The following is a 25,603-nucleotide window of genomic DNA, read 5'->3' on the forward strand; positions in this document are numbered from 1 at the left end:
ATGACTAGACCCATGAAGTGTGCATGCGTGTCCATGTGTCCCCTCTTGTACCCCTTTCTATTGCATTTCACATTTCTGTCAATATAGCCTCCAATATTTGAATCCACTGATAGAACTGATGCAGTAATTGCAAACAGCTGTAAAGTATTACTCATCTTGCTAATCAAAATGACTTTCTGCTAAATAAACCATGAAAAAAGCTTTTCCACCATCAGTGAAGTGGAGTGGAAATGATACAGACTGTAAAGAGTCCACCATGGAAGTAAAATCAACAGATCAAGTGTTCCTACAACAATGATTCTACGCGTTAATGCACATTTCCAAAATTGTTATAGAAATTTCTCTATGTTTAGGAAAATGAATTTGTGTAACAACACAAAGGTTCCTCCAGGTATTTTACGTGATACCACCAGATACACAGAGCCTTGAAGAACTGCTTTATGGTTTCTCAAGATTCATAAGCCAAGGGGAGATAATTGCCCCATATGGTTTTGCTAGATGTTCGTTACATGCTATACTATCTTATTCAAAAAATCCCCAAAACTCAGAGTACTATATATCCACATCAAACATGTCAAAGGGACTGTTTCTGAGCTTATGGCAAGCATGGAAGAGGCTGGTTTGAGGAAAAAAAGCCATTCCTAAGTAAAACTCACGACTGAGAACTTAGTCTTTCATTAGTCTGTCCCCTAATGAAAAAGCTCCTTTTCTAGCTCATTGTGCTTCAGTTATCCTATTTTCTAAGTCATATTCTTTAATGCTTAAAAATGCTATTAGAAAAGATATCATCTCTGGTTATATACTCTTCCTCTATTCCCTTATGCCACTTAAGCACTTATTGCTGTGGGCCACTCCAGTATAAAACACTCCAGAGGAAACAACTTAGCCCTGAGTTATTTCTCTCACTTCTTTGGGTCACACTGAATTAGGAAGTAAGCAATCTTCTCCCACAGCTTTCTGGTACCATAAATGATTTGCTGGGAACCTCAGCTCTTCTATTATGAAATGTAACTAGAAGTTAAAAGGCATATAAATTACAGATGTGCTAATTTTGTGAAGCATGATGAACTTCCTACTACCAAGTTTATATATCTGCAGAGAGGGGAACAAGAGGGAAGAGTAAATGAGATACATATCTGATTATAGTACAGAATTAAAAAGAGTAAATCTACTTCCTCTCTGAAATACTTCATGTTCTCCAACACTGGATGCAGTCTCCACCAAAGGAACTCAGCAAGTTCTCTAGATCAGTTGCCTTTCTGCCCCAGTTTTTCCTGGTTTTCCTTCCTTGCATCTTTTTCTTTGCCTTCAATTTTTTCTACTCTCGCAGTCATCTATGCACAGTCGGTGCCATGGCTGCAGCAGCAGGACCTGGTCACATCCAAGAAACCCCAGGAGAAGCTCTGCACAGCTACAAACTACAGCATCTCTGCCACAGACAAAAGAGATCACAACAAGGGAGCCCAAGGTTACTGTCTAGGCTAACATAGTCTACAGGGTGACATAATCCTCACTATTAAAAGGGTTGTTGTAAGGTTATGATAAAATAAAGTGATTTCTCCCATGATAACCCACTTCTTGAGGATGAGAGAAAGCATCAGAAGAACTGCTTAGAAAGCCTTGACCAAATCACTCTGATATATTAATTTATCCCTCTTGCTCTGCCCACTTTCCTCACAGCTGCTTGATTTTTGAGCAAGGAATGAAAATGGAGAAACAGGCACTGTTTCACTAAAAGCTACATCCTTCTGATGAAGCACATCGTGTACAGAGGACATTAAGTTGTGTCAGAAGCAGTGAACAAGGCTCAGACAACTTCACATTTTCAGCTCCTCTCCAACCCTTGGCAGCAGCATGCAGTTTTCATTCACCCATCGACATTTCCATCCTACTTGTGGTTGCACCAGTTGCAGTTTTCACAGCTAATGAGTGCATCTTCCCACAGTTACTGGTAGTAGCAGTATGCCTGTTTCACAAATAAACAGAAGGCTACAAAGACCTTTCTGGGTGAGTGAACTGCATTGCAGTCATCATACAATCCCTCTCAAAGAACTGAAGCTGCACCTTAAGTACATTAACTGTGCTTGCCCTTGATACCCCAACTGGAGGCTGTCCCACAGACAACATTACTGCTCAGTCAGATGCATCCTTCCCATTACAAGCCTAAAATTATCCATTCCTTCTTTAGTCTAAGGCAACAAGACTTAGAATCATATGGGTTATTTTTGCAGGCAGCAAGGCAGCAGAGCCAGGCCAGAATCTCAGCCTCTCAAGAAGCAGCAGGTTTCAGAGCTTTTTATAACCTGCCCTCATGCAGGTTTTCAAGAAAGCCATGCACAGCTCTCAAACGTCAGCACAGTTTCTAAGTCAATGTGCAGCAATGTGGGGTAGACAATTTTTGATCAATTTCTCTCTGTCTACAACTCTCAAAATAGGCACAATGGTCCTTTTCTTTTCTCTGCCCATTAAAATATATACCTTTCACTCTGCAGCCTATAAGCTGACTCCCATTGTTCTGAAAAAAATTTGGAAATTCCATTTCTCACTCCTTACAGCTCCTTTCACGGTTATATCCCCATCATACGCCAAATCCAGCAATTTTCTCCCTCAGAGTTTGAGTTCTCCTACTAGAAGTTTTCAAGATGTAAGATCCACCTTAAAGTGTGAGAACTGAATGAATGATCTCTGACCACGGAGAAGTGTGAGATGATAGTTCTGAGACAAGCTAAAAAGCAAGAGTAGAACTTGTTTCTGAGACAGAAATGGGGAGCAGCAAAAGGAAAGGAATTTCTGGGGAAATATTTCCTTTGGGCAAAAAAACCCTGAAAGCTATAACACAAAGTACTTTTGTCTCCTGTTATTGACTTACTCTTTTGTCTCTCTCTTATTGAGAGCCCAAAACTGATTGCGAGAAATACAGGGACAGTCAGAGTAAGACTGTGGTGGTCTTCATTTACGAAGAGCTTCCCCACTGTGGAAAAAAAAACAAACTGAGAACTTCCCTGAACTGAAGAAGCAGCAAACCCTACACATTGCCAGCGTGGCACCCAAGAAAAAAAGATTACACAATATGCCCTTGACAGTCCATTAGCAATATTTGTGCTCATTACCAGTGAGATGTATTTCACGTGAAAGAGCCACTTGGGCAGAAGGGGCACTTGAGGTAATTAAGAATGTATTTACATTTTATAGAGCCATTGATGCCCTCATGTCCAAGGAACCCATATTAAAAGTGTGCTCAACGTGTTTTCCTATCAATAAATATTAAAATGGTTAATCTGCACTTGGTCTGCTAGCTGCCTGCCATGGCTGCAAGCTGTTAGCAAGCAGTAAAAAGCAGACAAAAGAATGTGTCAGACCAGAAACCAATGTTTCAATCTATTTCTTTTTTCTGGGTAAGTTTCCATTTATCATGTGGTACACTCTCTTACTTTCATGAATGAAATACAGAATCAAAAAAATTGAAAAAGTCTCTAAACTGTAAGAAATAAAATAGGCTCTTGATTTAAATGCACTCTTAACTAAAAAAAAAATTAGCTTGGAGTGATCTTTTATTCATTCAGTTCTCAAACATTTCCCTATCCTGAAATCATCTTTAAGTGCAAAACACATCCAATCTTATGTGTCCATTTATTTAAGTTCTGCTGGAGCCTATTCTTACTCTGGGTTGTACCAGTGTGTTCTTTCTAGACACAAGCCCAGGAACAATAAACAGCAATCTAAACTCATCACAAAATCACCTTAAGAAATGCAGAAAGTAACAGGAATTAATCAGCTGAACAGGCAGTCTTCCACTGCAACCCTTGTTATTTAGACAAGTGCAGCTAATATACATAATGTAGCCATAAATAATTAAGTAAAATAAATTACAGCCCAACAAAGTCCACATTAAACAAGACAGGCCTCTCTGAAAGTCATGCGGGACTTACTATGTGAAGATCAGAGTAAAAAATGAAAGAGCATGGCTCACATGATCTGTCTGTTGCTCTAATTTTTGAAGATGATACCTAATCATTGTAGAATTTCTTGCCTAAGAGAGCTGGACCATGCTAGAACTGCTCTGAGTCATAAAAGAGTATGAAAATGAAAAATGATAAAGAAATGAGCATGTACATTTTGCATCATGCTCATGTGGTAACTCTTACTGTCATGACTCACAAACCCAACCCAGAAAGAAGAAACTCCACCTAGAGCTGTAAATTCTGGTCAGCTCAATTATTTCACATGTTGCAGCCTGACTTAAGTTATTCAGAGCAGAGAAAGGCAGATCCCTGATGCACCCTTCCATAGTGCTGGACAGGGTGAAAATAATAAATTGGTCATTGGGAAACGCTGGATGCTTCCTGGATAAGAAACAGCGTATTTCATATTCTTCTCTCATAGCTGCCTCTTGATGGCAGTAAATGGTTTTGCCATAGCTGTCATACCTCAGCAGAGAAGTCCTGCAAGCAAAGGAGAGTCTATTTCCACTCCCTTTGACATCACCTTTCTTCCGTGGCAGCTGATGTCCCACACCCTCCTGGCTCACAAGCCGCAACAAATAGCTCTATAATTTGTCAGTTTTTAAATACTACTGGGAGCCTTTTGCTGAAAACCATCAGGCCACATTGACCTAGACCTACTGGCAAGTCAATAGTTAGGAAATCACTCTGTTTTCCCCAGATAATTACACTGGGTCCCAGGAGTGGAGATGTGGCATTTCCAGTACATCAGAGTGCCTTTCAGGAGAATCACATCAGGTTTTGATGCTGCTGACTGTCTGCTTCTCCCCTAAGCACTTGATAATCTTAAAAAAAAAAAAAAGGTGCCTTTTGATGCTCCCACTTCTATTAAAAGAACTCAGCAACATCTCTATTTCCCTATCCAGAATAGGCTGTGTGGCCAATGGAGTGGAGGAGTCAATGTTAGAGGCCTTCTCTTTTTCCACAGAAAGATCTGATTCTCACACCCTACAGATTTGCTCCTTTTCCTTTTGATTAGTCTGTTGTAAAGAGTCTGTGGCTTGATCCCCAGAAGTGCAGCTCTTGCTGAGGTCAGGGCCTCTGAACATGTGAGTCTTGATATCTCAGTCTTGAAAAGGACATGCATGCAGAGAGAAAAGGAATAATAATTAACCAACTGCCTTCTAAATGTAGAAACTATTGCCCAAAAGTGGAGTTATGGTGCCTGCTTGGACTGCTGCCCAGCTTATTTCCTGGCTGGTTGGAGAGAACAACACAATTTGCACAATGAACATGGTGCTTTGGGAAGATTTTCAGTCCAAGTAAATGATCTTGCACAAGTAACAAATGTCTTTCTGATGATAATTCAGGACTGCACTGGGTCCAGCAGCTGCAGCCAACAGTGAGAGACAATATGGAGCTAACTCAACCCTCAAGCAAGAGAATGGAACAACATTTCTGAACACACATTCAGCATTACCCATTTTGGACAGATACTGAGACAATTTTCTTTATGTATCTATCAGTTTTGCTGGTCAGCAAGGTTGCATGGATGCACAGGAAGCTGCCTTCCTCTAGGAAAAATCCTAGCTCCTGAAGTGCTGCCCACTCTGGAGCAATGGGTGATAGGAAAGCACTCCATATTACACACATACACTATGTGCATCAAGAGTCCTGCACCTGGGATTAAATGAGTTTCCCCAAACTTTAACTGAAGGACCCCTTCAGGACTCTGGACCCACCACTTGCACCAAGCATGGCTGGATCAATACCCTGTCCAGAGCTTTACAGGTCATGACACTGGATATTGCAAATTACTGACAGTTATAGAACAGTTAAAGAACAGTTATTCTGAAAGCTGGAGACTGATTATTTGTCCAGGGGTAGTGATGAACGGGAACCGAAGCTATTAGATAGAATGAATCAGATTGGGGGAGGACTAGTGGGTGAGGGAGCCATTTTTGGTAGGGGTATCTGGATACAGGAATAACTCTTGCTTTAGATTCTGAAACTTGTTGTTATTCTATCTAATAATTCATATAATGGCATGGGTGAAGATTCTTACAGAATGTATTTTTCTAGGTACAGTGAAATTGCCAGGCTATCTTGCCAGAATTTATTTCTGATTTGTTCAAGGAAACCTACCAACTGAAGATTCAAGACATATCTCTGTCAAAAGAGATTTACATTACCCCTAAGCATTTCAATTATACACATCAGGCAGAACTGCAAATTGTAAGATATGCATAGATAAATCAGATAATATGTGGCAAATAAGGCATATAGCAGCAACATTAGCTTGCAAATCAGAATCTTAAAAAGCAGATGCAATTAATAGACAAGACAAAGAAATAAATATCTTGTGAACCTTTCAAAAGGCCAACCACATTATTTTAATGTTGTTTAACAGTAACACTTAATAAAGGGAACATCATGATTGTGTGAACTAAATTTTCAGTCATAATGAATGCTACAAACTTAACCTCCCAAGTTTAAATAGGGTACAATGCCTTGGGAGAGATGCAAGAGAAATTATTTGATAAAGGTGACGGTTTTTCACACCTGAAAATAATGTTTTTCTACCAGGCTCTCTTGATCAACTGTCTGTAGCCACACATTAAAGATAAAATCTCAAGACTTACGGTGTATACTTGTCACTACTTGCATAACTTAGTAGGGAGAGAGGATCACAGAGATTTTGAACATAATTTCCTACGCTACAGGAGATTAAATAGACTACATTTGAAGAAGGGAAGAAGCAACTCTGGCCCCTGGATAGCAGAAAGTAAACTTCAACCAGTTTCTCCATCATTTATTCAAGAAGTATAGTCTTGTCTCCTACAAAATTTAGGCATGAGCATCCTGTGCAGCAAGGATGAGTATTTGATTTAAACAATTAATTACACAGGAGTGGATTTCTGTTATGGTTTTCCTGGCACAAACTAAAATCATTACATAAATCAGCTGGAGAGTGGCAATTTTACCTATATAAAGATTGATCGAACATTCACAGCTAGAGTTTGCTCTGTTCCCCATACTCATCAATATAGAAGCAGCTGTGATCTGAAAGCTTTTCTGGGGTAAAAGGCAACACTAAAGAGCATGCTGGAAGAAAACAATCACTGTATCAGAGCTATTCCCCAGATCATTGTTCTGTGCTACAGCTCCTTTTTCATCTATCATGCTTTCTCTGATTGCTATTCATTTCCTTATTTAATGAATATTGTAATGATACAACACACTTTAAGGTGCATTGAGGGTTTTTTAAAATGTATGTTTACCACTATATATCCTGAGAGAGAATATTAGCAGCTCTATTAAGTGATGATCTCTTGTTACCATGATAAATACGTATTCAATGGTAGATTTAAAGTGAAACCCAGTGTATATAACTCACCAACAAACCTAAATCACGTATCATCCATTTGAAAACTGTCACCTTTTCCAACAGATAGGAACTATTTTCCCAGTGTCTGTTGCTTATTATACTCTGCTTGTCAGAGGGACTATGTCATCCCAGCATTTCCTATAACAAAAGAAAAACATACAGTCCAAAAAAAAAATATACATATCCAAAATTTATGCAAAAAGGGTGATCATTAATGAAGACACTCAGATTGAATAAAGCAAAACAATTTGTCACCTTTTAATGATTTAACTGGTTTCTGTTCTTATTATACACATGTATTCTTATGTTAAAGCCCTGAATCCTATGCTGGTAAATACAGGGTCAAGGGCACTGGTCCTACTGTAAGTGGCATGTAAGGACTTGTTTTGAACAGTCAGTGGTATTTAGAGATTGTCTGGTTTCTATTCTGAAAAAAGCCCCTCATAATACTGAAGGAATGAACAAAAAGTTTCATCCAAACCAAGAAATTTTCTGTTTGGATTATGTAGAACAGTTATTTTTGATATGGTTCTTCTATTTTCTTTTGTTTTCAGTTGTTTTTGGTTTTTTAAGTTTAGTTTTTTAAAGCCTGTACTTGAAAATTTGTTTAAAAAAAGCTTTCCAACACTGGGATTTTTAGTCCTGAGAATACTGAAACAAAAATAATTTATTATTACCCTTACCCAAGCTGAATACTCATTCACATTCTTTTTTCCCCATATAAGATTTTGATTTGGCTGCTATTTTCCAAAGAAGTAGTAAGGGGGAAAAATGTGCCCTGATTTAGCATAGACCTCAGCATGCCATTAGACCCTTTTTCTAAGAGGATGGCTTCCTTAAAGGAACAGAAACTGGGACACTGGGGATTCTCCTGCCTATTTCCCTGGTAAAGGCAATATATTTACTTTAAGATCTGTATCCCTCTCATAAGGTCATTTAAGTCCCCTGACAAGCTTCTTCACTGGAGGCACAAAAAGAATGAACTGTCTAAAGCTGACCCAGAGTATAGGTTGGTACAGGTGTCTTTCTTTTCTTGCTGAACACCTGCTTGTGAGCACCATACAGCAACCACAGCCACACTGCAGCTTGAAACACGAGGAATTCCAGGGAGTAACAAATTATGGAGTAGTATTGCGTTACCTATACCTGCCATACCAGTCCTACACCCTACTCTTGGTGTCCCTCTGCACTGTAGGAGACAGTGCAGAACACCCACTGCCTCTCTGGTCTAGCAGCAGTGTGGAAGAAGGGCTGAAAATGGATCTCTGCAAGTTAGGGATTCAACTCCTTCTGTCCACTGAATTGCTGGAGCCACGCTGCCCTGTGCATGGAGGGTCTGGGGATCTTTGGAGAGGTGTGTGTGAGGGATGTAATTGGGCTGGCTGGTGCTTCTGTTCGCAGACAGCAGAGGAGAGGCAGATGATTTCCTTCCCCAAACAACTAGCATTAGGAAGAAGCTCCTTGGCATGCACAAAGGGAGACCCCTGACTCTCTTAAGTTCACTCCTAGTGAACTTAAAAAGAGAGATAATAATGACAGATTACAGAGTTGTGCTTTTAAATTCAGTCTTCAGTACTCCCTCTCCCAGTGCCTCTGTGTGTCAGACCCACACTGTCCTGCCCAATAAATGTGTTAATAGTCCTTGTCCAAGACAGTCAATGCTAGATATGCTCCTGATTTAGTCCAAGACTTAGATTACCAGGACATTTAATTTCCTTCTATAAATGATAGTTAGTTCTTTTGGTCATTTTTAGTTCTTCAAGTGATAGAATTAATGAGCCTAAGACTAGTTTCTATGTCTAGTCCTGAGGGCTTGACTCCACCAGAGCTCCTGCTGTCCTCAGTGGCTGGAGGCTCGCTGTGCATGTTAGACCTTCAGAATTTGGATCAGTACACTCAAGAATGTGCAAAACTGGTAAAATGTGCCAGTTGATCACAAGAGGTGGATCAGAGCTATTTTCATCATTAAGGAATGGGAGCTGCCCTATTTCAATCCTTGTTATAAGCACTATTTTTACATCTCAGTGTCTGGATAAGACATGCCTGAAAAATATGATTTTCAATCAGTGTGAAATACCTCCTTAAAATTCCTTATGTTGGTGATGCACACCCTCCAGGCACCTTTGAAAATGTTGGGAAGAAATTTGCCTCTATTGAAGTCAGTGAGAGTTTTACTCAGTAGCTTCTTGCTCAGTAGCACTGCATCTTGCAGCTGTCTACTGACTTCAGTCATTCTGCGTTCTCTGGTTGGCTGGGTCATTTAAAAGGTGTGGGAGGAAAGAGACTGTCTAAAAACAATTATCTCACAAACAAGATTACTATTGACTTATTCTCCATTTAAGCCATGCAGAGGTGTCACAACTCCATAAAAGGAGTGTGTCCATACATTATTTCTAACAGTTATATTATATTATATTATATTATATTTTTGTAATTTGCCTTTTCTCTGTTATTCTAGTTATTTTATTTCATTAAGGAAAAATGATAAATAAAATAAAAGATCTTTTTTATAGGAAGGTGCCTGTAATAGTCTACCCTAACAGTCCAAATCACCACACTTCGTAATGGTAGCACTACTGTGTCTAGGTTATCTGTACTGTATATGTCTGGCTTCATTTAACATTTCTACAAGGCTCATTTTAATACCTTAAGAAATGGTTGTTCCACAAATGTTTATCGTTAATGTACCAAATGCACTAATTCTAAAATGATTAAACTAAACAATATTTTGTAGGATGACAGTCAGTCAAGCCCTGAAATGCTGACAAATAAGAGACCTAGTGACCATAAGTCTTTTTGACTCTGTCAGACAAAATAATTGGTAAGTGTTATGCCTTCATGCTTGTAGAGGAAATAATATGAGGGGGAAAAAAACCCAACAGGTACAGGGTCAGTAATAGCAACCTCACAGAAATACTGCAACATTGCCGGCATTAATAATTAAATGTACAAGAAATCTCAATAAATATTAAGTTATTTGCTAAAGAAATCTATGCCAATGTGTCTTTTGCATGTGTGCAAAGACAAACTGATTTGTATCAGAGAAATGGGGAATCTGTTTTAGTCAATCTTGCTTTTTTTCTACGCAGGGCTGTAGAATTATAAAGCACAAATCTGCTTAAGTTGGGCTTTTTTAAATTTATAAAGGGCCACACTTGATTTAGCAATACTATTTTGATGTGTAATGACATGGAATCATTTATTATACATTCTGCTAATCTTCAGACTTACATTTTGACAGGATTAGGAATTTATACAATACGTAGACTTTAGGATGCACATTAAGACCGAGGTACTTCAATATATTTGGTTTGTTGCAAGCTGAGACTGAGTATGTGAAAAAATCATTTTGTGCTTCCTGCTGTCTGAACAACAAACCACAGTAATCCTTCTGATGGTAATCATATTATTTTCTGTTTAAGATTACATTTTGTTTGTACATTTATAGTGTCACTTGAAACAAAATCCAGCAGGTTTTCTTTTTAGGTATCTTTTAAGAGGAGTGAATATTTTAAGAAAATGACATAGAAACCGAGTTTTCTAAAAGGTACATACTTCCCAGTATGTGTTTTATAAATATTTAAATGAAAGATGATCAGAAATGTATAAATAATTGTGTTAACACTTTAGGAATCATTACTGTGTTCTACAGCTCAGTAATAAGTAGATTTCCATACTGAGGGGATTAAAGGACCTAGATTTGGTGAATGCAGAAACTATTGTTTTTTTCTTTTTCCTATACTGCAAGCTGCGTCACTGTTTTTGATGCACAGACTAGTTAAATGTGATATTCCCATTCACAGAAGGTATATAATGATAGTTGAAAAAATTATTTACTTAAAAAATTAATGCAGAAATTTACAAGAGATTATTTTCAGTTTTAGAGAAACTTATTATTCATTTGCATGAGAATGGCAATTCAGTGTGGCAATAGAAAGCTTCAACTGCATCCCTGCACTTTATTGCCTTAGGTTTGCAAACTGCTTTAACAGCCATCAGCCAAGAAATGTACATGTCATCTGCAAATCACAAATCACAGATCTTGACTCGAGTGATTGCACAGGGAGAAGTGCTGAAGGGTTCATAGTGGCCAGAACAAGACTTAAAAGTGATGTGAAATAGGGAGCAAAAAGGGCTGCAATTGCCTTGGAGCCTAAAATAGACTGAGCTTCAATGCCATGGAAAAAATCACCAGCTTCTCCATCATTTCTTTAAAGGTCAGAATTTTTGTAGGTGGATTGGGAGCGCAGTGGATTGCAGATGCGTTTAACAGCAGGGTATTTTCCGCTGCCATGACCAGCTAAGGAAGATTTTCAAAAACACATCTGCTGGTAAACAGTTTGGCCCTACTCTGGGTCATCTGCCTTATCTGTGCTCATTGCTGCATGAATTCTTACCTGGATGAAGTCCCAAACCTCACATCAGTCAAAGTTAGGCTTTCAGTACAGTCCATTACATTTTTTAGAGAGGTAACTCCGTGGCTTTTGGTTGGTTTTATGATGCAGGTCTGCTTCTTCACAAATGTATGAAGCACACTGGCAGTAGAGACAAGGCCTGCTCCTTCCCACTTCCTGTTCACATTTCACTCGTCAGCAGGCAGAGCACATCATCAAAGAATAAATGAAGGGAAAACAGACGACTTAAAGAATAACAAGGATGAAGAGAGAGAATTTCTCTGTGCTGCAAAACGAGGCTGAATTCCAATATCATTTTGCATCATTTCAGAAAGCTAATATTATTCAGAAATTGATTTAACAGGAATTCAAACACAAATTGCCTACAAACTGATGTGGAAGGCAGTAAATCTATTTTCCTTTTCAATCTCTCCCACTCTGCAGGTGACTAAATGTCCTTGGTTTAAGATTTCTCTTTCTCCAGTCTGTTATAACAGAATCTGAAATTCTGTTTGGAACTGGAGAGGTTAAAATATAATCCTCTTTATTAAATGGATGAACCAAAATGCAATTAAATAGACAAGGGTCTTTGCAGGTTGGGTTTTATGCTGGAAAGTGTCTACACTTTACACATATTTGTATGATACTTAAATATCTCTAAGTAATTTAACTTTTCTAAATGTTTATTAGTCCATGGTGAGCGCACTGGATCCTCTTCTGGGATCAAGATATGAATTTATAAGAAGTGTAAAGTATTTAGATAGTTTCAAACATATTTCAGAGCACTTGTAACATCTGGGGAATGATTTCTACTTGGCTATTCTACTGTTAACTTCAGAGAGAAATGTAGGCAGTTTAACCAGCTGAGATTCTGTGTATCAGGGACAGCTGAGCCTGTTTCCTAATGGTTGCTATGAAGAGGGTGTTGTTTCCTCGGAGTGCCTTCCCTCCCAACTCGACCTCTGCCACCCAAATCACGCTAGACAGAAATGAGCTTCTAAATTTCTGTAAAATAAAGAGAAAATCTCCACCAAAAGTACATGCCATGGGAAGAACTGAAAATTCTTCCTGACGTACTTTCCTGTGAGCTGAGACATTGGAAGAGCCTCAGAAAGCAAAATTAACTAGGCAGTGAAAACATAACAGCACTCTTAATGAAATCCTCTGCTTTGGTCATGAAAAGACATTTTGCTGGGGCAGCCTACGCCTGTGCAATCACTACATCTAACTCAAGAGGCTTGCAGTTATGTCTTCCAAAATAGCTCTCATAGTGCATCTGAAAGATTTGTCTGCACATTTATTATTTGAAGGTTATGCTGTTCACACCTTGGACTTGAATTTGCAGTTTAAAAAGAACAATGCTATATTTTTGTTCAGTTTTTATCTCACCTTGTGCTCACCTCCAGTGGCAACTGCTTTTTCTACTACAGCCCATCACGAGGTGGCTTGTAACACCAATCAAAATCAACGGGTACCTCAGAGGATGAAGTGCTAGTTTTTAACATAACCAGAAAGCACTGGAGAAAAAGTAGAGGAAAGGGAGAAGGTGAAGAAACCAGAGTCCATAGCCATTGGTACTTCAGCATTTAATAGGAAACTGTATTGCAACTGAATGAAGCCCTCATGATACATGATACCATGAAGCCCTCTACGATACATCCCAGTTCTGCAGCTAAACCAGACTTTGTAAGTTCCTTGCCAATATTAAGTGTCCTGCATTTTTTAACAGATGCTGCTGCCACACTGAGGAAGAGCTGTGATTGTACATTATTATGTTTTCTCCTTTGTTTTCCCTTACCCAACCTAAAGAGATTTTATTCCTCTTTTTTAAACGTGGCTGATTTTCAGTCTTCTTAACAGAAAAATACAAAATTGTGTTGCTTCTGCTTTTGTACTAGAGCTATTTGTGAGGGTCATAAACCCAAAAGCCAAGGATGACTTTCTCACCTCACTCTTAACTAAGGCAAATCTCCTTTGCTTTAGCTGGCCATACTCAACAGCTCTTCTCCACTGAGTTGTCATGAGTCCTGAGAGGAGCACACAGGATGTTTGGTGAGGAGGGAAAAGAACTAATGCTCTCCTTGTAGAGGCAGTTATCCTCACATGCTCTGGTTGTGATATGGGCCTCTGCTGCACAGAAAGTTCTCTGCACCTGTACAGGGAAGCAGGAACAGAGAACAGAGAATTGCATGAGCTGAAAACACTGAAGAGACGATAAAAAATGTCACAGACTTCTTGGCATAAGAAATAGAGGTAGGGATGACTGCATCCTAAAAAATTATTGGGATGGACGAGCCCTCAATGACATAGGAAGGTGGGAACACTGGTTTCATCTAACAGCCAGTGACTGACCACAGCCTGGTCACTGTGAAGACTTCCTGAAACTTTTAGAGTTCATACTATTGTCACATGTATTTTCCAATTCAATCAAATGGCTTTTTGAAGAGAGAATAATACAGTGTGAAATCAGTCCCACCACAATTCAGATTTGATGGCATTTCTGAACCTTTGCTTTTCTTCTCTCTCTCAAGATCCCCCTGGCCCAGTCAGACAATTTCCCCTCAACATTTGCTAACAAGGGAAGGCAGTTCATTTAATTATTTCTTGTTCCTGGTTTAAACTAGATGGTTCCAAAGGGATAATGGTATCAGTATCATTATCAATTGGTGACTCCTCTGTGCTTGAAGAAGGACAGAAGTGAGAGGGGTAACCCATAAGAAAGTGTCATTACTGGGAAAAACAGATGGATGAAATACCTAAGGTTGCTGTTCTTCCCTTCTTTCCCTTCCAACAATTATCTAAGGCAGCTACTGAGACCTAACTACTAAGGATCCATGCAAATATCTACTGTGCTTGTCTGATCAATGATTCAATAGGCAAAGAGGGGCCTTTTTTCCATGCTCATCTTTGATTTCTGCACAGAACTATGCTAAGCTTGTGTTTCTCAGATGAAAGCAAGTGGTACAGTTTATGCTAAAATGACAAAACAATTTGAAAGCGAATGTGTATAACGGAGAGAAGAACTTAAGCGCATGGTTGACATTATTACGTTTATTGCTCAGTGAGACCTGTCTTTTCATGACACTAATCAAAAAACTGGGTCACCTCACAATGGTAATTTCCTAGGAATCTTGAAATTCATGAGTCAATTTGATCCCTTTTTAGCTGAACATTCACTAAGCACAGTGAGGCTGGTGGAGCTCAGCTAGCTCATCAGACTTGTCATCGACTATATGTGAAGAGTTTATATCCTTAATGGGATCAAAGGTTTTATCAGTGATCCTTCGTAAATGTAAACAGAGGAAATATTTTTCTATCAGCATTGATTCCACACCTGACATTTCTTCTGTTGATCAGTTAATGGTTATTGTCCGTTATAAAATCAGAGACAAGGAAGCTTTATTACTTTCTTAACAACCAAGAACCATGCCGAAGAACACCCCCTACCCTCCCCCTGTTTGAATCCATCTTGCTACAACTGAATATTAATAACATCATTTGCCATTGCCAAGGACAGATTTAATGTGATGCTAGTCTGGACATCATGAGGAACTTTTCAAAATATTGCATGGTGTTTTAAAATGCAGATCTCCCTTTAAAGTCAAATAGAAGTCAGTCAGCTAAAATCCTAGCCATCCTTCAGAAATTTAGAACTAGAAAGGTCTTTAGACAAGGATTTGTGAAATTAAAGCATCGGCAGGGAGTGCCATGCACTTAGCCTTTTTTTGTCAACACAAAATTATGCTCTTCTTTAGTGTCTTTTAGTATTAACTCTGAATATCCCCCAGCAGATCTATGCAACTGAGAATATTCCTGGGAATATGACACCATTCTGAAACATGCTACAGCTATCAATGAATTAAGGCTCATCAGATTCTTCAGCTGTGTAATATCACCCTTGTTTGGCACAAGGAGGAGCAAAGTGATGAAAGTGACTTGTCTATAGTATTATAAAATTATAGCAATGCAGAAAAACAATCCCATTTCAGTGAATTATTTTTAGGGGAGGGAATGAAGCTTACAAAAAAAAAACCAGTTCTAGAAAGAAATCATACTGTACTGAGATACAGTTAAATTGCAATAAAAAGGAAAAAAATGTTTCAAACCCTATAAAAACAAAGGAAAAATATCTTGTTTTAAGTCAGACAGAATTTTTCATTCAACATCAAGTGAAGGGTTTTCTTAGGAAATTTTGATTCATCAAAAATAAAAACTACATCGCTCTGAACTGCATTAATTACCTGCTGCAAGAGTGACCAAGCCTGGAAACATGGCAAACAATACCAATTTAAAAAGAAGAAAGGACATTTCAACCTAGATAGAATCAGACCAGTTTCTCCAGGCAGAGCATGAGTAAGTCAGGTTCATGCGAGTCAGTCATAGCCACAAATGTAGAAGTGAGCCTCTGGGCTTAATATGCAATATGGAGTTGATCCCTTGTCCCTAAATCAGCATCAGCATTGACAGCTGGATTACCAGGAGTATGTCAGCACAGCACAGTGCAGGCTGTAGAGACACACTGCAAGAGCACTGAACCAGGACTGGGATGGTAACAGGTAAATCTCTCAGCTGACTGGGGCAGTCTCATTGGGCTGGGGAGAGCAAGAGCCACCCAGAGACACTGGGCCTGCAGCAAGAGCCATTCAGAGCTAGCTGGTGGCTCTCTGCACAGGAGGATGTTAGGATGTCTGGACCTTTCCTGCAGAAATTACCAGTAATCCTTTGAATTGTATTCTACAATTTGTGAGTCCTGTCATCGCTGGGCTGATGCACAGAAGAGAAAAATAAAACATAAATCCAAATGAGATCAACATATTATTAGTGATCAAATGATCATTGTTACATTTGAATTCAGAGGAAGTTAACACTCATCTCACAGAGCCAATGTAAAGAAAGTAGCTCTCCCCAAAATCTCCAGTAAAGATCTCTACTGATGGTCTGACTGTACAAACACTTACTGCACATACTGATGACTAATACCTCTGACACAGGGAGTATTTCCCCATTTGATGAATAAACATGGACCATTGAAGGAATGGGCCTCAGTACTGAAAACCCCTCAGAGCTGACTCTGCCTTCTTCCTCAGGCACAGTGCGTCCTGATGGTTTTATGCATTAATACGAATAAACAAGGAGAAAGGTTTCATGCTTCATCTTACCAGGTCGTTAACTGAACATATGTACCAACATTTCATCATTAACAAGTGTCCTTCTGATTCAATACCTTGGAACTAAAAGCCATAACCCAAAAAGCCTAAATGAACAATGTTTTTCTCACTTCTGCCTTGCAGATAATATATTTTTAAAAAAAGAGAAAAAGGCCTTGCAATGCTCATGCTACACAACTCCAGCATGTGACCTGTCCACTGAAATTATGGTGTCCCGTGATTACAAGATGGGAAATTTCAATTCCTACTTAAGGCCCATTTTTGAAACAGCATAACTTAATTCAGAGTTTCACTGGGGAATCTTTTTAGTAAGAAGTTACTGTATATCAAAATCTGTCCTGTTTTCCTTCCCCTCCCACTAAGTACACTAACTTGTGAGGAAGTGACGCTCCTTTGCTTGCTTTTGTTCTGGCCCCATGTTAGTCTATTCCAGCAAACTCAATCTAAGGTGGTGGCCACTGCCATCTCCCTTGACTGCTATACATGTAGTGCATGCCACCTTTACTCCCTCCTGAATCCGTCTGCTGAAAAGGCATGCTGATCCAGTCACCTGCACAGAGAGCACTCCAGACTCTGTATATGCTCAGTATGGAAGAGACTGATGGGAGCACAGGTCATAAAAGTGCTTCAGCCCATTTCTCTGTGAGGTTCATTATGTGGCCGTATTTCAGTGGCACGTTTCTCTTACAGTTTTTCTGATTGTAAAAGTCTTAAGTGATAAGGAATTATTTCATTAGGCTCAAAAGTGGCTCTGGCTTTGATGAAGTCACTGCTTATAAGCACTGCCTAGTTCTGATGACTACTTTTCAAGAAGAGCATCAAAAAATTGAAATTTTTCTCTTTCCTTAAAGGAGGAAAATATAATTTTTATTGACACGTCTGGATCACACCGTGTTTATGTGTAGTTATTAAAAATCAATCAGGTGCTAGCAATGACCTAGAAAAAAATGGTATTCAAAATACAGATCTCTAATGACAGAAGTTATAACAAAATCTAGTACCCAGGAAAAAGTAGATGAATTCTGTTTTGGAAAAAGGTGCATACTTTAAACACTGAAGGACAATAGTTTACTATTGTGTTCTATGTTACGTCTTTGTCACTGAGCCATCCTTTTGGTCAAAATTGAATATTTTTCTTTTTTTTTTTCCTTTTCAAAACTGTGCTAACAGAAGGGTAGCTCAGCAGATATTTCATTAGAACAATGCATCCAACCCACAACTCATTTTTGCCGCCTTCTTTTTCCAAGGATGGACTTACTTGTGCACTTGTGCTACGCACAGATAGACAAGGCCTTCTGATAAACTCTGTGTTCACTGTGCATTCAGACTGCAGTTGATCTGACAGATTGGCTGCAATGGCTTTTTTTCTGGGAAAGGGACAGACCACACTGTCACCCTTTGTGACTGGACTGATTGGTCCTTACAGCTCTGTCTCAGGATTGGTCGTTCTCTCAGGTACAGTGAGTCAAGGCATTGCTGGGCACCAAAAAATTCTATAGCCATTTTTGAGTAGAAGTCTTGGCATTAGCACATGAGATGAGGGTCACACCATCTATTCACCTCACAGAGATGTTTAAAAATAAATCAATGTTTGTGATTACTCAGACACCAAGTTATTCAAGGATTCATTTCCCTGATTTAAGTTGTTTAATGAGACACAATAAATTATAGAATCCAAGAAAAATGGGCAAAATTCCACACTAACAAAGAACTCAAGTTTCACCTGCAGATGATTATGTTTGACCTTACAGCAAATATGTTTTTACATATCTTTTTACCAGTTCTGCCGTTTCCATGACATTATTCTTCCACTTTAACCCTTTTCCAAGCTAGGATGAAGCTGTCCTTATATGAGCCAGAAGCCATGGAGAACACTCATGTTTATGCACCTATGGAATTCCCACCCAAACACAGGGGTCACCATTAATAGGAATACCAGAACCAACCAGCTCTGGCAGGCATGGATTTACCAACTTCCACATCAGAAGAGCTAGCGGTCATAGCCACTGCTCTGAGTGACAGCAAGCACAACAAACTTTTCATCTCACATACCTTATTCCACACAGCCACCTCCCAAAGAGCTGGGTTTTGGGATGCAGTAACACAGAACAGGAAGAAGGGTTACTCAGCAGCTGAAAGTGAGGGTCATCTCTTGCAACGGCCAACGTCCATGCAAACGCAGCTCATTTCACAAGAACAGTGCAGATCACTGCCTCACTATAGACTGAAAAATTTTGTAAAGCTCTTTGTAATGCTCTAGGGAGTCTCCAGACAAATTCTTCCTCAGTCGGTGTCCCTGTGGTGGCTGGTGAACTGTTAGTTCTGAAGCATCATTTCCCTCAAGTGGTCAAGCTGCACTGGGGAGTTGAGAGAAAAGCAGTGTAAGGCTGCACACATGTAGTGCTCACAGACACACCAGAGCTGATCCCAACACCAAGGAGAAATGACAGAAAGACTGATACGGGCTCGAGAAGAAGTGCAGAAACTTCACAGTATCTAATAATGAGACTTGCAACTCTTGGCACTGTGAAGGGAGTGTCTGTGTCCAAAAAACCATCAGTCTTGGGGGAAAAGCGAGGGAAAAGAACTTCTGCTATTTCAGTTTTTTTCTCTCTCAGCTTGGTTTCCTCAATTTTTTAATTTTGCAATACCCAGTAAGATCTGGAGGTATATGTGCATATCAAGGAAAGGATGTGTCAAGGGCAAAAAATTTGATTAATTGCTTGGTTACATACATTGAAACCTGCTAAATGAGGAAGAAGTAAGACTAACATGTTCTAATGAAAAGAAAGATAGCACATATAACTTTCCAAAAAGAGTGACAGTAATTTTATTAGAGCACTTGAAAAAACATACTGAAAAATCAGTCGACTATTCAACCTACTCTATCAATTTCACATCAGCACTGACCTCAATAAATTCTTGCAATTCAACATGATGTTTCTTTTGTGAAGAATAGTCATCACCTCCAGACCTTTTACTTCATGAACTTATTCTTGAAGTAGATAAAAAAGTACAAAAACATGCTTTCTAACAGCAAAATAAACACATTGCCAAATTGAGCACTGGAGACTTGATTTCTTCCTAGCTTAGTGCAAGGAAAGAATGTGATTTACCAGGAAGTCAATATTCCAGAAATAAACTCCCAGAAAAAACCTTTTTTAAAAATGAGAAAAAGCATATGCAAATAGACATGTCTATATTGGCACAGCATTCCACTTCAGACAAACATCTGACAGCAAGCAAAATAGTTTCATCCATAGCTCTCTGCTTTGAATATTGAGCTGCAACTCATTGAAGAATCTTTCTTTCTGTCATAAGATTTCCAATTCTTTGATTGAGCTGGGCAAAAAGTATTGCCAGAGAGGATTCCCCACCCACACTGTTTCTTTTTTTTTTTTTTTCCTATTTTCTTTTTCCCTTTTCAGTTGAAATTCCATTGTGTGGATAACATTAAAAAAAAAAAAAAAAACCAATTGCCAGAGGGATTCCCCACCCACACTGTTTCTTTTTTTTTTTTTTCCTTTTTTTTTTTTCCCTTTTCAGTTGAAATTCCATTGTTTGGATAATATTAAAAAAAAAAAAAAACCAACAAAAAAACCACCCCAAACCAAACCAACCAACCAACCAACAAAAAAAAAAACAACCCCACAACCAAACCGACAAAAAAAACCCCCAAGCCCCCACTAACAAGTAGGAGTCATACACCATTTCTTAAAAACTAAACCACAGTTTCTCCAACCAGCAACTGGATTGGAATTTGGTTTATATTTTGAGTGTAAGCCCAATGCTATGCAACTTCATCTGTCCCTATTTAACCAAAGTTTTAGAGAACTTTCCATGATTAAATATGCCACTTTGGCTACACACAGGAGCTTGGTGCTGCCTAAGAAACGGTTTGGTAAGTGTGACACTGGAACTGGTTTTGGCCTCATAATGATACTGACTTTTCTCTGAATTCATTATGTCTCACATCAGTATTTGGCTCACTAGCCCATAGCGTAGACAAAGAATCTCAGAATTGCTACAGAAACACAAAACTGAGGCATTTTGGTTATGTTAGCACATAGTCCAGTAGAAAACATCTGTGCAATTAGCACACACACACAACACTTACAGATGTGTCTTTTCTGTTAGCTCTGCAGACTTTTCTGTCAGCTCACTTTCCATAGCTCAGTCATGGCTGTATGGGCAAGCTAAAACTCACACTCTCACACAGGGCATATGCCAGCTGTGTGCTTTGGCCACCGCTGGTGCAACACACAGGGTAGATGGGCCCAGAAGAAGCATTTACTGGAACTTCAGAGGCATAAAGATGTTTGGAAGGCAACTGTCAGATCTTGCATGTCTGTGGGGTGTCAGGAAAAACTGGGTTGGTGTCAGTCAAATTATCTTGTTCATCAGTCTTTTAGGAAATCTACTGAGAAGCCTAAAACAAGATGTTGAAAGAGATGGTGTTATTTCTTCTGTGAAATGAGGGGTTGTTTTATGTAGCAAATCTGACAATGAAGTTCCAACATGAAAGAATCCACTTACTACATCTTAGCTACTTTACTTGATCCAAGGTTTTAGAATAACCTGAGAGTGTCTGTCAGGAAGAAAACAATATGAAAAGACCTGATAAAAACTCAGAAGTTCTATCAGGCAAAGTCAAATGAAAACAACCAGAAGGATCAACACATCAAGCTGGCTTTTTCTTTCTTCTCCCATTACCTGCTGCAGCTTTTCCTCAAAACTGGTGGCTCTAATATGACGAGGGGAAAAAAAAAAAATCACTGTTGACTCCCAGCTCAGATTTGAAGTAACACACCAATCCAGGTGTGTCCACCACTTCTTCACATACAGAAACTAATTAAGTAAAAAAAGAGCTTTAGAAGAGTAACTTCTTTCTCTTGGACAAAGTTAACCCAACTTCTACTTCTCTCTATTGAGCATGTTCCAAAAAGAGTCATACAGCCAAGGTATCAACATTTAAGAGGTGTATCATTCCTCTGCAATAAGCAGTTTCATTGGTAATAATATTTAAATCTTCTCCTCTTAGTGTCAGATGGCATGATAGTTACAGTGCAGATACAAATTATGCTTACAGCCAATGAGAGACCCTAAATATGGAAAATGGAAAATAACTGACCATTTTGACAGATAAAAATAGAGAACTTCCACACAGGATATGATGAAGCTGCTGGAGATATTGATACAGTGGCACTAAAATAATGACAGCAGTATCAATAAGTAGCTAAAAAGTCTAATGAAATATGAGCATGAATCTCAAGATGTCCTGCTCTTGTTTAAATGCCCTATTCTGCAGCATGTCAGATGACAGAATAAAAGGTTGACCACAGTAAGCATATTACCCAATAGTCCTACCAAGCTCCTTAATCACCAGGAGCAATCTCTCCATGTTCCACTTAAAAAGTGGAAGTGATAACCAACATTTAGGCCATTCCTCATTTCAGCAAAATACTCGAGTTTCTAAATACTTCCTGCCACCACCTAGTCAGATTTTGTGCTCAAAAAGTTAGTTTCTCTTATATCAGTATAGAAAGAACATTTTAGGAAAGCTTCATTGCTGTGCATTTTCTCTTGGGCTGGGGAAAGAAGGAAACTTTATTTGTCATCACGTACTGATCTTACTGTTACAAATAATATTTTCACATGAGGACAGAGAGGTACCTGGGGAAACTTGGTGAAATGAGACAACTTTTCAATTCTTGTAGTGTACTTCACCCACCAGTACAAGAGGAACAGTAGTAAATACTCATCAAAGAATGCTCATCTGTGTTCACATCAACAAATAAAAAATAGCAGTTGCTCTTAACTACTACAGATCCCTGGATGACACTTCAGTTTATTTGCAATCTCTCATGACTGCACTTTCCTTGCATGACTTGCATCCCAAACTTCAAGCATGACATGCAAAAATAAAGACAAATGTGCTCTTCTTGCTGGGTTTAGTATCCCCCTCTTCACACCAAACCTCACCAGCAACTGCCAAGCAACTTTCAGAGCAAGGTGCTATTCAGCACAAGTGGAGGGTTCTGGACTTGTGGGAAGGTGGGAGCTCTCATGAATCACTGCTGGCAGCAAGCAAAAAAGAGTCAAGATCTTAATGGTGAGTTTAAACAGCTGGGATTCAGATATATTGTCATAGGATACTGAGAGGCTCCCTGGCCACAGTTTCCTTGTAAAGAATACAGCTGAAAATGACGTTTGGGTTTGGGTTTCTTTTCAAATATAGTAGTTCTACTACTTTTACTAAAGACTTAAACTTTGTTTCTTGAGGCTGAAGGTTAATCTTAATTCCAAGCTTTCCTTTTTATTTGTTATCTTTAGGAAAGTAAAGCAAATGGCAATAAAGAGCACTTCCTCAATTCACTGCTTCAGCCAGCAGGCCTTGATAAATCTGAGTAAAGCCTTAACTAAGTTAACAGCAAAATCTTGGATCAGGGGCTTATACACCTGCTCTTGTTCTTAAACAGTCTGTTTAATTTGCAACTTTCCTGTAATCTTCAGAATTATCTGAAATTGACTATTAGGTTAATGTTTAAAAATTAAAATAACTATTAAATTCAAAAATCCACAAAAAAAATCCTTCTTCATTCATTGGATAATAATTTTAACAAGTAATTAACCCACCATAATGCCACCAGTTATTCCATAAGTCTTCTCTTATATTATTCAGCCTACACTCATCTTTCAGTCCTTTTGTGCTAGTTAATGGCAATGCAGTCTGGCATTCCCCTCATCTAATCCTTTTTTAATCTTTTTTTCTTTCTCACATATATCTTAACTTTGAAATTAAAGTATTATAAGAAAGAACTATTTAGTCTACTAACACAAGCATACCCTTTTTCCTTTGAAAATTGCACCCTTTGTACCTGCATACCTTGCAGAAAACCTGAAGTATAAAGTTTGAGAAAACAGGTTTCCCAAGACCACAACATACCATTGGTTAAAAAAAAATCACATAAATTCCTCTGAGTACACTAACAGCTGTGCCCACTTGCCAATGCATTTGAGGTTACACACAAAGAGAAACACAACCACGCTCTTTCACTTTACCACAACCTCAGAGTTTAGCTTTAAATGATTTCTGAGGAAAGGCTTCCTGCAGACTTTTAACTTAAGTAGTTGTAACTACAACTGCAAAACACTGTTGACTGGTGGACTCCAGAGACTTGTTCATTACCTGTCATTAAATGTTTTAAAGTTTGCATAATTGATCCAGCCAATAAGTCATCATTGATTTATAGGGGTCTGTGCTGAAGAGTTGCTCATTAAAAATTCATAACACTGGTATGTGTCTTTACAATCCATTAGCTGTTTACGTACCCACAATCCTAAGATTGATTGACCTTGGACTGAGATTCTCATGGACTCTGCTTTTTTTTTCAAAAAACCCCCTTTTTCTTCCATATTTTTACACAAGCCCACAGTATAGAAAAGCAATACTTCAGTCTTCTCCCTTGACAGCTATACTTTGATTTTTTTCCTCTCCATCAAAACTGAAACTTTACTTGAAATAATGAATAAATAAAGCATACTCCATAAACAGCTTTCCACTATTATTTAAGCTTGCGAGCTGTGCTCTGTTAGTCTCCTTTCCCCACCATCAGATTCAAGTGTGTAAATGTTCTAAAAGGCTTTGAATGTTTTATGATGATTTCAGGGAATGATGGAGTAATAGCTGAAGAGAGAAGCTATTAGTTTTAATATTTATATTGAGTGCTCTGAAACATTAATGTGACAGGATGTAAGATCAGAGCAGCGGGACATATTTACTTCACAACTACTGCCACGTGGCAAAAATATTTATTTTCTGAAGCTCTAAGGTCAGGTTTTATTTTTTCAAAAAATATAAAGTTCAGATTATATTAGTTTTTCCTGAACTTTGTACTTATTTATTAGGAACTAAAATAATTTATTACTTTCTTGGACATAACTTACTTAATTTAGGTAGAACCCAAGCATAACAATGTTGGTGTTGGCAGTGCACCTCAGTCTCTGTACAGAAGTTTTCTAAAGCTGATAGCAGCTTACAAATTTATCTCTTCCTGTTTGCTGTGTCTGCTTCCCATAGAGCACCTTAGAGAAAAGAAAAACAGTCATTTGTTAATAAAGAAATGGGATGGGCTCAAGAGCAGAATCATTGTTAAAAGGTTGTTTTACATTGTCTTCCAATATTTCATGCATGAAGTAAACCAACCCTGTAAATGTCCTAAGTCACTGTGCTTGGTTCTTCTGTTCAAACTAGCAAACATATTAAGGTAAGTGATCTTAATTACCAAGGGTCAAACAGTGCTCACCCCACTTGTATGGTTCTCATGGTCTTCAGTGAACAAGTAAAGGAAGTAGGATGAGATCCCTAGGGAGAAATCTTCCTATCAGATTTGCAGAGTGGATCTGATATAAGTGGAACAAATGATGACTTATTGCTGCTACATTATGAAAATGTGATTTCTCCAGATGCTTCCGTACGCTGTGTAAGGACTTCACAGGCTGACAACACTGCCAGGAAGCAGCTCACAGACCTCCAGCAGGAGAAACACTTGGGTCTTCTGGGTACATTTTAGCCAGATGTAAGGAACATTGTCTTGAACTACATCAAGCAGCCTTACAGGAAGAGCAGTGCTGGGCATGCTCCTCAGTGAGGCATAAATAGGGGATTACCTGAAAAAGTGAGGTTACCAGTACACTTTTACATTGCTCACC

The sequence above is a fragment of the Corvus brachyrhynchos genome, unplaced genomic scaffold, assembly GCF_000691975.1.
Source record: "Corvus brachyrhynchos isolate BGI_N302 unplaced genomic scaffold, ASM69197v1 scaffold101, whole genome shotgun sequence".
Classification (NCBI taxonomy): Eukaryota; Metazoa; Chordata; class Aves; order Passeriformes; family Corvidae; genus Corvus; species Corvus brachyrhynchos.